General features: G+C 34.2%; 1 protein-coding gene across 1 annotated transcript in view; it reads left to right on the forward strand.

The window, feature by feature from the left end:
• Positions 1 to 12,957, forward strand: part of IL1RAPL1 (interleukin 1 receptor accessory protein like 1) — a 1,323,503-nt gene that overhangs the window by 413,279 nt on the left and 897,267 nt on the right. The window lies entirely within an intron of this gene.

Here is a 12,957-nt window from a genome sequence, read left to right on the forward strand (position 1 = left end):
TTCAGTTTGTTATCTGAAGCTTAAGTTTACTACTTTGTTTTTTCCTGTTGCTCACTTTTGACCTGTGACTAAGAGTGAGGCTGAAGATAGATACCATCAAATTGCTAAAGGAGAAACAAAGTAGGTAGGATCAGGGGCCAGCCACTCTGCCAATGACTGTCGAGATTTTTCTATATACAAGGTCAACCAATGGCAAATACATGTGAGACCCGGATGTCTCCAAGTATAGAATCAAAATGCCAGATTTGAGCATCCTGTGTGGCTCACCCAACAGTGATGGTATCCATATATAAGATGATTTTATTTTGTACTGCTTTCAGTACAAAATAAAGGAGTTCATATTAATTCTTTGGAGGCCTTTGAATAGGGATTTTTTTTTTCTTCTGTAATTTCAAATACCTCGATGCCAGTGAGATATGAAACTCATAGCAATAACTTCTCCTACAATTAGGGACAAATATTATAATTTGGAAAAGTAGATAGATGACAAAACAAATATGCATGAAGATATACATCTTCAAATATAAATGCTTTGTTAATGGAGGCTTGGTCATAGAAATCAGAAATATATAGTTTGTTTGCTGTTATATCAACCTGCATGACTGTGATTCTGTTCTAAATGTAAGTCTTGTCTCGATTTTTGAATTTCTTATGGAGTCTTTTGAAGAGACAGGAACATATCAATAGAAGAAACAGATTCTACTGTGTGTATGCTTGTGTTTATGTATGAGAACATTCACAAAATATTCATACTTTTAAACTAACTCCCACAGAAAAATTTAAAACTATAAACACTTAAAACATGACTGGCAAGAGCTTCAAAAGCCTGAGAACTCTATGCTTATCAGATGAAAGAAGAAGCAGTATTATGAAAATATATCTGGATACCATAAGATAATTTCAAAGTACATCAAGTAAAAACAGTGCGAGGAGCTCTTTGTTCATCTGACCTTATATTTTATAACAACTCAACCTTTGATTCCATGATAAATAGAGTATCAAAATCCCATAATGTCAGAGTTGTATTGCATCTTTGATCTTTCTGAAATGTTATATATGTCAAGATAAAAAATCTTGAACTTTGATGGTAATAATAAAATGCAAATATTTTTATTAAAACTAGCTATTTTGCAAAGACTGAAATAATGTTAAAGTATTTGTTTTTCAAGAATTATATGCAGATATAAGTATATTTGAATAGCATAGAATTTAGAAACAAATTATTGCTAATCAGAGTTCTAGGATAGACTTTTATATTTAGATTTAATATTTTTAAAATAAAAATTTTCAAAATGCAAATTGAAACATTACATGGATGCACACCATATTATGCACAAGTAGTGTTTATCTTTTGTTTAACAATCATTTATTGGATGTCTTCTTTTGTGGGAGATGCTGTAGTAGGCACTAGTAATTATGTGAGTAATAAAACAGATGCAATCCATGACATTGTGGACTTACTTTCAAGTTTGGTCCTATAAAACTTGGTGCTCTTTCAATCAAATATAAGTTGAATTATTGGCTTCAATTTTTATTGACTAAATCAATGAGAATTTCAATACCTTAGGAGAAAGCTATGGCTTAGATAGAATATAAAACTTGGTAATCAATAATGCAACTAGGAAACAAAACCAAGCCTGCCTGACTCTCAATTCAGTAATGTCCCCATTATTCTAGAGTGGATAATAAATGTATAAGTATGAATTTAAAATTGCAGAGTATGGTATAAATAACAATTGCCTTTATAATTGCTATTTAATTTGATTTAATATTCCTTGACAATTTTATTTATATAATTAACAACATTTATTGAGTGCCTATTATTCGGCACATATAGTTTGAGATCTTGGGGATATTTTCAGGAACAAGAAAATACGTCCCACTTGTCAGAGTGCTGAAGTTCTAGCACGAAAATATGGACATTAAACAAATACTTGAGAAAATGTTAACTAGTGCTAAACACTATGGCAATAAATAAATCACAGAAACTACTTTAAACTAGATGTCCAGGAAGTCTTTCCCAAGTGGTCCTGAATGACTAAAAAAGCCAGGCATGCTAAAATATGGGGAAGAATGTTTGAGAAAGAAAGAAAATCTAGTGCCAATCTTCGAGAATGGAATGAGGTTAGCATGATCAAAGGTCCAAGAGAAGTCAAGTGTGGCTGGAGCACTAGTTTTTAAAAGGTGATTACTAGACCAGCAACCTCATCATCCAAGAATTTAATAGCATTCTAGGCATGTTGATTTCCTTGATTTGAAAATTATGAAAAAAAATTGTGATTCAGTAAGACCTTAACATTCAGAGAAATTGAGTAAAGGATATTTCATTGTCCTTGGGGGCAGGATTTCATTGTTCTGTTTCTTGCAGTTTTTTTTGGCAAGTTTGAAAATATTTGCAAATGAAAATTTAAAAAAGAAATGAGCAATTATACAGGTAAAATGAACGTTTTTAAGCAGTGCAGGCAGTGGAATACCATGATCTATTTTGGGTTTTAAGAAAAATATTCTTGCTATATGATATGAAAAATGGATTAGAAGAGGGAACTTAATACAAACACAATGACCAGTGAAGGAGCTGTTGCCATTGTTCAGAGGAGACATGACGGTGGCTGGGACTGGAGTGGTGGCAATAGAGATGAGCTGTGGGCAAGTGGATCCAAGATAACGTAATTTGAATATACAGTTGACAAGACTTACTGATGGATTGATCGTGAGAAGGAGTAACAGAAATAGAAAAGTCAAGGATGCTTAAGCTTCAGACCAGAGCCACTGGCTTGATGCTAGTGGTATTTATTTATTGAGAAGACAAAGATTGAAATAGGAGGTTGTCAGATAATGGCACTTGATTAATTTTTGTAAGTAAAGTGTTGAAGGAAATCTAAATAGACAGTTTGCATTATCTTTGAATATTTGTGATTAGTATCTCTAGTGACAAATTTAGCTTGATGACTGCCATATTGTCTATAACTCACTTGATTATTCTCATATTTTTCCTGATTTTTTTTGTTGAATGCAGTTTTAGAACATTAAATTGTGCCATATATTAAATAAAATAATGAAATAATGCCAATAAGAACTCTTAATTTGCTCTTGTAAATTTTTTAATGTAATTTATTATTTTAGTCAACAGATACTTGTGGAGTGGCCACTTTGTACCAGTACTCTTTTAATCACTGGAAATATAATACTGAACAAATAGGCTGAAATATCTGCCCTGGTAGAGCTTTCATTCTAGTACATTCTAGAATGAGGCAATTTAAGAAATAAAGTATGATATGTGGAGGAATAGTTTAAACAAGAAGTAAAATGACTATTAAGTCAGATAATGCCAAGGATATGGACAAAATTGAAGCCAATAAAGAGCATGGATAACATGAGAAAAGAAGGGTTTGAGTCTGGAGGGAGTTTTAACTTAAAATAAGGTCACTAGGAAAGACCTCTTTGATTAAGAGTTAAGGGATGAAGTCACAAAGGTATCTGCTGAAAGAGCATTTCAGACAGAAGAAAGAATAAAGGCAAAGTCCTGTTGGTGGCAGGCAGGGTAAGTGATGGGCAAAGTGCAAAGAAGAGTGGTCATAAAAGTGGGGAAACAGGCCAATATATAGGGGGCTTTGTATGCTTACTTCAAAGATGACCCTGTGATTGCCTGAATGACTGGAAGAATGACATTACCATTTATGGAAATGCAGAAGACAGTCGAAAGGGTAGGTCTGGATTGTGGGCATGTTTCTAAGGTCATTTTGGACCTGATAAATTTGATATGCCCTTTAGACTTCCAAGTAGAGGTGCCAGTGGCTGGTAGGATCTAAGAGATCATCAATCACATGAGAGGCCCACACTTCTGAATAGCAAATATTGTTGTATCAAATTAAGCAGTTATATTTCCGGGTTTTTTGTGTTTGTTGCTTTTACTGAGGAATTAATATACAGGAACAAGTCACTGATAGGTTTAAATGCAGTGAAGAGTGATTTTCTCAATTCTTAGGAGAATTTGGATCAGAATAATTTTATTTCAATGAAAAATCTGAAATCTCAAATGCAGCTTAATTACACTGACATTATTAAAAGAACGAGGACTTAAGCATATGGCAAATTTAATTAAAATATTACCCTTACAAAGAAGTGATCATAGTAGAGGACTTTTTTTTCCTTAAAGCAAATTATAGATCTTCAGCAGCACTTATTTTTACAAAATGTAGAAGACTATAACATGATTTCTACTTCATGTTATTATGTGGTAAAATAAGGAAATGCATGAAGCTGTGTTATGTTGTTTTGGGTTATCTTTGAAGCCTTTGATTGGGAATTGACTACTAAACACAGTAAATATTATATAAGTACTAAGTTCTGAATGTGAATGTGATCTTAGATAGTTACCAGGCCGTTATGTGTCCTTTGTTTTCCTATCAAATGTATGGGGCAATAACATCATCTGTTATATATATTTTTTAAATATTTGAAAATGAAGACGACTATATATCTATAAATTTTAATATATTTTCAATTCTTCAATAAAATACATTTTAAAATAAGAAAACCTGTTCTTTTTCTCTTCACTAATCTCTTTTTAGCGGGAAAGATTATTTTTTGTTTGCAAATACCAAGGCTTAGGCATTAAGTAATCATTGGGGAGAGGAACAACAGCCCTTCTCTAGAACAAATTGAGGAATCATACTTAAAGGTACCCATATATTAACTTGGAAATAAGATGTTGAAGAAAAGGAAGAAAATTAGGAGAAATTACTTTGCTAGAGATCTTTTTGCATTGATCAAATGATAAAAATGTCCTCTTTGTGGTTTTCATTTAGGATCCCTGAACTAATATTCATATTATTGCTGTCAAGATATTATAAATTCCAAGTCATTAGCATAAGGATTTAGTGACAGATCTCAGGTTCTCCAAAACATCTCAATGCCAAGCAAATGATTCTGCTATTAGTCTTCTTAATGTACCTGGCAATTTCCTGTCCTTCTACTTTGATCTTCTTTTCTCTTCTAAGGTTTGCAATATTAAGAAAATGGTAGTGACAGAAAGAAAAACTGTCAACTTAGAAGGCTAACTTTTGGGAAATCAATGTAGCAGAGACATCCCCTAAAAGCTTCCTTTGTGTTAATGCAAACTTCCACACAGTATTTACCAACTTCTATGAACCAGAAAAGGCTCATTCTTTAAAAACAAACCAAAAAAAGCTTTATTGAGATATAATTTAGATACTATATAATTACCCACGCAAAATGTAAGATTCATTGGTTTACAGGATATTCACAGTGTTGTGCAAACTTTACCAAAATTAATTTTAGAACATTTTCATCATTCCAAATAGAAACCCCATGCCCATTAACAGACAGTCTTCATTTTCCTCCAAATACACCCCTTCCCTTCCTTAGTTCTGGGCAACTGCTAATGTACCTTCTGTCTCTATGGATATGCTTAGTCTGGATATTTAATAAATGAAATCAAGTAATATATGTCCTTTGTTGACTGGCTTCTTTCATTTAACGTAATGTTTATAAGGTTCATCCATTTTATGCCATCTATCAGTACTTCATTTCTGTTGATTTCCACACAGAGTCCATCATGTGAATGTAGAACATTTTATTTATCCACTAATCATTTAATGATCATTTGGGTAGTTTCTCTTTTGGGCTATTATGAATAATGTTGCCATACAATTTTTTGTACAAGTCTTTGTGTGGACATTTCTTTTGGGTATATTCCTAGGAATGGAATTCTATGTTTAAACTTTTGAGGTCCTGCCATACTGTTTTCTAAAATGGCTCCACCGTTTACATTTCAAACAGCAGTGTATCAGGGTTCTGATTTTTCTGTTGATCCCTACCAACAATTCTTATTATCTGGTTTTGTGTGTATGCAATAAATACACTGAATATAAAGTGTACCATTTCACAAAGTACAATTCAGTGGTTTAGGTACATTCACAAGGTTGTGCACCCACCACCATTATCTAGTTCCAGAGCTTTTTCACAATCTGATTGTAACCATCATAGGATGTGTGATGTGGTAACTCATTGTGATTATGATTTGCATTTCCCTGATTGCTGATAATTGTGAGCATCTTTTTGTGTGATTATGGGCCATTTGTGTATTTTTAAAGAAATATATATTCAAATACTGGCTTTTAAAATTATTGAATTATAATAGTAAAAAGACTCATTCTTAAGTTAACAATGAATGTATTACATGAAAAACTCAACCACCCCATTGTTTCAGTTTAAATATATTTCTCAGTGATCCTTGGCTTACCCAGTGCACACATAGGGCATCTTTATGACATCAGAACATTGATGTCAAGTGCCCATTAGTTCAGGGTAGTGTGGAAGAAGTTGTACAAAAGCAGGCAGTTTTATACCCTTCTCTATGAGAATATTCATCTCTAAAAAACACACAAAAAAACTGTCCCAAACCAGGTGCATTTGTGGTGTAATATCAATTTATAGGATATGAACTTGTTGTTAACCAACAGAGTGCTTTGGAGAGTAATTTTCTTAAATCATATTCTTGAGAAAGGTGTTAAATCAGAAGGTATTAGTTCACATGTGCACACATGGATATGCTTACCTCTATGATACCTCTATGTTGGTGATATTCAATGTAGAAGCAAGTTTTCAGAGCTGAAGCGAGCTTTCTGTTTCCACAGTTTAAATGAAATTTGTTTCAAAATGACACTTAGAATATTTGATTGATGGAGATGTTGTCCCCTGTCATGTTTTTCATTTAATCTTGTATGGCTTCAAAAAGAGAAAATCATCTTATTGGCACACTGGCATACTTAAGTTATGCAGCATACTATATAAACCCTAGTGGGAGGACTGAGTCAAGCAAGAGAATGGCACAACCCACTTATTTGCAAAGGGATAACCATAGACATGTCCAGTTATTATTAAGATTAAAAGGAAATGCTGACAAAACCAAGATCTTGGCTATGTTAACACACTTCAGTTTCTCAGTGTATTTCTGAAAATGTTGAGTTCCTTCCAAGATCCCATGTTCCCCCTACCCCCACAACCAGATTTATTCCAGGCAATAGTAAATACACCTGGTATGCAAGGGAAAATATTCACATATTCACTTTTAAAGCCAATTTTGAAGGAGTCTCCAAGACATTGAAGGGAACCAGATGGTGTGCAGACCATTCTACAAGGTTTATGATTAGTTTGGCTAAAGCAGCTGGTCTCTGCAATGAAAGAGTTGTCATGGCAGAAAAATCCCCTTTTCCCTCAGTGCAGCTGGGCTTGTCCAGGGAAGGCTTTTCCCAGGCAAGTGTTCTCTCTTCACTGGGCGCTTGCAAACTCTGTTGTACTTAGAGAAGTTAAACCATTTCTGTTGAACCAAGTTGACAAAAAACACAAATGAACCAATGTTATTTTCCTTTTTAGCTCAGGATGGCTTAATTGCCTTTTTTAAAAAAAAATGTTTTCACCTCTGAGTGGGCCTTTTCTGTCCGGTATTTGAAATAACAACTGAGACTATTCAGGAAAAAAAAAAATGGCACTGTTCCAAAAGGGAAAGTGAACTTCAACACAATTCTCAGATTCAAAAGGATTGCAGAGGAGGATTATTTCTGCCAGCTTTGGTCGTTTGACAGCTACAATTCTCCTTCTTCAATATGTCATCACAAATCTCTCTCAACTTAATAATGAGTATCTTGCATTTAATTATTTCATGTTTATATAGAAAGAGGTGGGGTGGAGAGGGAGACTGTGAGAGAACTTTCACCTTCTTTTTGTAATAATACATTTAAATGTAATTAACTGTTCTGCTCTTGCCTTTAAAATGTTATTTTGCATTCTCATCATATTGATTTTAAATTGACAATGCTTTTGCAAAGATAGTCTTGGGGTCATAAAATGATAGGTTTTATTGCAGAGAGGAATATTTATCTGAACAGATACATGAGTGTTTCTGTAAAGAATGGGTCTATTTTACTTTATCAGCAAGTAAGGGGAAGGTTAATGGCTATGATGTATCTTTTCTGTTGTGTGTGAAACATGCAGTGTTCTTGCTGTTGAGATTTATGGTGTGGAAGACAAAGCAGGTGCTATCCTAAGCCTTCTTTCAACAGCGGAGTATAAACGAGGGCCTGAACTTATCTGTCAAAAAGTAAGTTAAAATAACGTTAGGGAACGCCTAGAATTTCACACTTTTCCATACCTTTCTGTCTCTAGCTCAGGAATTTAGCCAGCGTGATTAATGACCACTGTTATTTGTGATCATTCCAAGTCCCTACAGACATAATGAACTTGACTTTTCAGCCACGTAGAAGGAAACAGGCTGTTATAGCTCTACAACACGACATGTTCATAATTATGAGCTCTCTGCAGTTGGGGAGAAAGGAAAAAATGAGAAAAATCTTTTCATGTCCCATAGTGTCAGCTTCAAACATCCTGTACTCCTCTCTTTCTCCTTTCTTCCCACCTACACAAACACGCACTCACACACACAGACTTTATCAGTATTTTTATTAATACAGAATCAAAGTCCGACTCTCTTTAATCTTGCCTCTTATTTTTTCTTCATATCAAGTGAGCAAATCATGCTTACTGATCTCTTTGTCAGAATACCGTATGGATTCGTCCTTCCCTCTTTTCTGTGCTCCCTGTCCTCTTGTGCTTATGCTAGCCCAATCCCTGAGTTAATTTAGGCTCCAGGCACTCTCTGCTTTTTGAGGTAATGCAATCTCTTCATTTTCTTGTATCTTTTAACAGCAGCAGTTTCTTTTCTTGCCTTTTAAAATCTTTTTTTATTCTGACTCCACCTCCAAAGCTTGTATATGCTCCCTCTTTTTGTTATCTCTAATGTAAACATCTCTTATTCTTTTTACATTCGATATTCATTTCCATCAAGATGTACTTTAAGTGCATCTTCTTGCATAATTCTTATCAGACCAACTTCACCTGGTTGAGGTCCATTCTGATAAACTGTTTACAATGTTTTTACCCCATAATACTAATCATATCTTAGACTACTTAGTTAAATAAAATACAACTTCTTGCACATATGTATTTGTTCTAAGGATAGTTGCTTTGTTATCTATACAGTCAATATTCAATGCCTTTTCGAATATAATTAAACAAGGCCTCTTTTCAACCTCAAAGAAGTGAATGAAGAGTCACTAACTTTAAACTTCCAGCAATCCCACTTCCCACTGTACTCCCCAGCTCCTCCATAGTACCTGTGGAAATTATATTCCTTGTAAGCTACTGGTAATTTTAAGAGTCTGCTGCTTGCTACAAGATAGCAGAAATTACTGCATTGGTTAGTCTGATCCTGAAAACCTTGCCTTTATCAAAGAAAGAACATTTCCTGAATCTCCCTATGATACAGTAAAGTAGTGAGGAGAAATTAATCTCCATCATTCACCAGTGTTTTTACTGGATGCTGCGTATCGTCCTTGCTATTATGCAGTGTTCTTTTGACTAGAAAAAGGATTAGGTGGCACCATGGGAGAAAGGCATAGTCTGATGAAGCTTTTATGAATTTTCATTTACATCCCTTCTATTTGTCTTGTAAATTACCATTCTTTTTCTCTCTCATTCCCACCCTGGAAGTCCTGTCGATGCTCTCTTTATTCTCCATTGCTCTCTGATTCTCTTTTATTCAATTCTATACTTCTTGAATACAGGTCTTATGTCTTGTTTACCTTTGTATTATTACAGTTATCTCTGTGCCTTCAACACAACAGGTGTTCAGTAATGATTTGCTGAATGGAACTGAGTAATTTTAGAAGACTAGTCTATATTAAAGACTCTGATGATTTCCTTGTATTCTACAAAAAAAGATTTTCTATCCCAGTTTTTCTTACCAGTGCCATACAACTCACAATACAGCATGCTGCTGTTCTGTCAGGCCAGATAATATGTATGAACACAGCTACTTAGGTATTCCTTATTTTTTTCTTTTGAACTAATCTTAAAGACATGATTATATTTCTCTTATGAACAGCAATTATACAATTTTGCAGTTGTTACTTTTTTTACAAGTTTATCTTCCTAGTGGACTCTTAACTTTTTTTTTTTTTTTTCAAACAGGAGACTATTTCTTAGTATCCCTGGGACATAGAATGATGTATGATAGTTATTTGTGTTTTTTTTTTGTTTTGTTTTGTTTTGTTTTTTTGCAGATGGTGATCTTCAGGTGATCTTTTTATGCTTTTTTCATCCTTTCTTCATATTGTCTTTGACTTGTCATAGTATCTGTGTAGCATGGTGCCTCCTGAACTCATCTATTACTCTCACTTTTCTTTCCATTTTTCTCAGGTGAGAAACACATATTTATCTTCATTTACCCTGGAAGGTTTCTCCTTAACAACAGTGTCATACATGACATACTGTACATTGCATGCTCTATAAAATGAAACATCACCTATGAGAGAACAATTTCATAAATTTTATCGTAATCAAAAATTAAAAAAAAACTTACAGTATTAATTTTTCAGTTTTCTCTGATACAAAAGACACCCTCATTTAATGAGAAAAAAAGTCTTAGAATAGGAGAGCTGGAAACTGCCTTAGGGAGATTACTTTGCACATAGGTACGATGCATAGAAAGTAGGAAATTACTTCATTGTCATACAAGTAATCAGTGACACAGTATCTAGATAGCCCAAGTCTTCTAGTAAAATTATAAAGCCACATATCCGTCATGGTGACTCATGTCTTTATTCACACTGACCCTGTATTTAATTGTGTGCATTTTCACAGAGAAAAAAAATTTGGTGCTCTTTGTAGAGCTAAAATGAGTGAATACTTTCTGGTAGATTCATTCATTTTTCACATTTAAATATAATCTTAGTGGAATTTAATTTTTACTAAACTGCTTAGGAAAATAAGGTTAAATAAGTATATTTTTTAAAGATTTGACTTTCTAAAAGTTCGTTTAAAAGACAAAAATTATATCAATTGGTGGAAAATGAGCAAACTTATTCAAAGTGACATTAGTTGCAAATTCATTCTGAGATCATCAGATATTAAACCAATGCATTTAGAAATAGTATTCTTCATATTACCAAACTGAAGCAATTTAAATGTCTATCAGCAGTAGAATGGATAAGAAATTGTGGTAGATTTACACAATGAAGAACTATTTTACAATGAAAATGATAGAACTAAATAAACTACATGCTATATAACATGGGTGAAGTTTATAAACATAATCAAAAGAAGTTAGACTGAAAGGAATACTTATTATATAAATCTATTTTTATAAAGTTCAAATGTGTGAGATTAGAAATCAAGATGATAATTACCACTGGAAGGAGGAAAGGCCAGTGTTTTGGATGAGGCATGAAAGGGGCTTCTGGATACTGGCAATGTTCTGTTTCTTGACCTGGTTTTTAGTTACCCAGGTGTGTTCCTGTTGTGATAATTCAGTAAGCTTGGGATTTATATATTTTTCCATATGTATATTTTCTTAAAAAGTCAAAATTTTGAAAAAAAAAAAAACTGAAGGGTTAATTTATTGAATACCATTAGCTTTGAAAATATGTTTTTGTTTTTCAGAGTTTTAAAAAGTAGTCCTATTTTAAATTTACATATTGTTGGGAAAATTCTGCCAATAGTAGGATAAAACAATAGATTTCAATTGAAATATTTAAAGCAACTTGTGTTGGTGAAAGATGAGATATGGGGGTGGAAGACTGATTAAAACTACCAAAAATATCATACTGATAACACTTTGATGTTTCTTTTTTGTGGAGGTGGGGACAGTAAAATTATAAAAATGCAAACATAAGCTGCCTTTATAAATCACCAAATAATTAATTGAAATTTAAGGAAATCAACCAGTTAAGAGTGTGTCCGAACACACACACACACACACACACACACACACACACACTCTCTCTCTCTCTCTCTCTCTCTCTCTCTCTCTCTCTCTCTCACTCATAGAGTGAAGGGTTAATTGGAATACTGACTGAGTGCAATGTACAAGAAAATGTAGACCCTGAGACGAAAAAAAGGGAAAAAAATCAACCTTGCTCAGGAGAATAATAAATTAAATATAATTATAGGCAGGAGGGGGAATAGGGTAGCCCTCTCCTATAAGATTATGTTTATGCAAGATTTGTGGTGTAAAAAAGGAGTTTTCTGGGAAAATAAAGAAGTGAGCAAAGGCATTCTAGACATCAAGTATGCTTGCTATGTGCAAAACAACAACAGTGGAAAATAGCATAGACTCTTCCATGTGCATACTACAAGTGGGTGTGTAATGGTGGAGCTATAGTTGAAAAGGTAGATAGGGGTCATATGATCTAGCCCAATTTACTAGAGTTTAACTTTATACTCATGAATAGGGAGATCTTGAGAGATTTTAAAGACGAGAGAGCCGGAAGCAGTGGCTCACGCCTATAATCCCAGCACTTTGGGAGGCCGAGGTGGGTGGATCACGAGGTCAGGAATTTGAGACCAGCCTGACCAACATGGCGAAACCCCAGCTCTACTAAAAATACAAAAATTAGCTGGGCCTGGTGACGCATGCCTGTAATCCCAGCTACTCAGGAGGCTGAGGCAGGAGAATTTCCTGAACCTGGGAGGCGGAGGTTGCAGTGAGCCAAGAGTGTGCCACTGCACTCCAGCCTGGGCGACAGAGTGAGACTTCGTCTCAAAAAAAACGAGCAGAGGGACCTCAGGTAACGAGTATCGTCAATAATTTAAACAAGGGAAGGGTTTGATGGTTGCGGTGATGAGGACACATTTGAGAAACATTTAGACAATAAAGTTAGTAGAAATTGTGTTTTCATAGGATGTGAATCAAGGGGCACAGGGAAGCCACTGAAGGTGATTTCTGAGTTTCTGTTTTCATACACAAAGAGGAAATGCTTTCAAAGAGACCTGTGTTTTTCTCAAATTTTACCCAATATATTTGCATAAAGTCCAATAAAGATAGGAACTATGACAATTTTATTCAATTCCACAGCTTAAGTATGTGTTATTTTGTTC

The sequence above is a fragment of the Cebus imitator genome, unplaced genomic scaffold (genome assembly GCF_001604975.1).
Source record: "Cebus imitator isolate Cc_AM_T3 unplaced genomic scaffold, Cebus_imitator-1.0 Scaffold282, whole genome shotgun sequence".
NCBI classification, from domain to species: domain Eukaryota; kingdom Metazoa; phylum Chordata; class Mammalia; order Primates; family Cebidae; genus Cebus; species Cebus imitator.